Here is a 1,823-nt window from a genome sequence, read left to right as displayed (position 1 = left end):
AGCACGCCGCGGCGGGCCCCGCCCCTCGGACCTGGCTGGGGCCGGCGCGGCAGGGAAGGGGGCGGGGCCACAGTCCGCGCGTGTGCGCCTGTAAGCAAGGACCTGAGGGATTCGCCCGGGGGGCAGCTCGAGCGCGTACGAGCGGCGGCCGGCCTCTCCTCTTCCGTGAGAAGAGCGCGGTACTGTACAGCGAATTCAAGTGGTTTTTTTTTTCTTATTCTGTTTTTAATTAGAAGCAATATGTGTTACATTTTGAAAATCAAGGGGAAAAGAGTAACTGGAAGAAAAATAGGAACTAGAGCTAACTCTTCACTGGTTACTTTTTATCGTGAAATCTCACACACTTGGGGTCAGAGGGGACCTTCGAGGTTTTCTGGGCTAAGGTCAGTCCTTGCAAGTGGTTGGAAATAGAGGAAAACTGATGTACATGGAACTATACCAAAACCGAGCATACGCTGAGTCATAAAGAAAGCCCCAGCACATTTAAAGCACCAAAAAGCATTCAGAGTATTTTCCCTGACCACAACAGACAAACTAGGAATGAACAAGAAAACCGAAAAGCCCCAAATGATTGGAATTGAAACAAAACCCTTCTAAGTATTTAATGGGTTGATGAAGAAATCACAATGGAAATGAGAAAGTATACCTAACTTAATGATAAAGATGAAATATATCAAAATTTGGGGGACAAGTGTTATAGCTTTGTCTCCGGCTACGAATTATGATGCAAATGCTTATTCATAATGGCAACAGGGCAAAACATCAGTTTTGCATCCATATATGTAGAATCTTTAGCCCATTGTTTGGTTACATGCATGATGAGAATCATTCATGATGCCTATTATTTATGTTTTGTTATTGTGTTAGTAATATTAGTTGCTGTGTGAGAGGCAGTATGGTTTACTGATTAACTTCTGGGCTTTGAAGCCTTGCTACCTGGGTTTGAATTCAACCATTTACTTAGCAAGTATTTAACCTCTTTGCGTCTCAGTTTTCTTACTAGTAAAATAGGGATAATAACAGTACTTTGTGTTGTAAGGATTAAATCAGTGAATCCATGTAACACTCGGAGAAAACTGCCGAGCCTATTGTTAGCCCCCCAAAATGTTATCTATTATTAGATTTCAAGGGAAGATATATTAATAGATAAAACTAGACAAATTTAGATAAATCCTAAGCGGACTTAAATGTCATGTAAAAGGAAACACTGAGACTTTTTTTTAAGCCATGAAGCCAAAACTAATATTTAAAAGCTTACTGTGTGTTCAGTTCATTAGCTCTGCTTAAGGTTACTGTGTATAGGAATTCTCATTTCCTAGTGGAGGAAGATCATGCCTGAGAATGCCTGCCATGCTCATAGAAGTCTTCTGGGAAGTTCTTTCAGCATGTATTCACGCTGGTGCCACAGGAATGTGGCCACCACTGACCCAAAGATGGATCAGTGGCCCATGAAATGTCCTAACACAGATGTCCATGCAAGAGCAATGGTAATTAGCTTTCTTCGATCAGTGTCTTTCTTGGGAATTTGGCCTGGAGATGCGGGAAGAGAGCTTGTAACCTGGTATTTGAAACAGAAGTAGAAAGATGCCCAGAGATCATCAGAGACAGAGACCTGAGAACGGCGGCTGCATTATGGTAATGGTGAGACACTAGAGTGAAGAATTAGGAATGGCAGCTGCTTTTATTGTCGTGAAACCTGTTGCAAAATGACTTCTGGACTGACTTCAATCATTTATAACCCATGTCAGTTCTCTCTAATTCATTCATGTGGTTTAATTTTTGAAGTAAGCAGTCTTTAACACTAAGTACTTAACTCCCACCCG

Source organism: Orcinus orca, chromosome 4 (genome assembly GCF_937001465.1).
Source record: "Orcinus orca chromosome 4, mOrcOrc1.1, whole genome shotgun sequence".
In the NCBI taxonomy this organism is placed as follows: Eukaryota; Metazoa; Chordata; class Mammalia; order Artiodactyla; family Delphinidae; genus Orcinus; species Orcinus orca.
Note: the sequence above shows the minus strand (reverse complement) of the source record.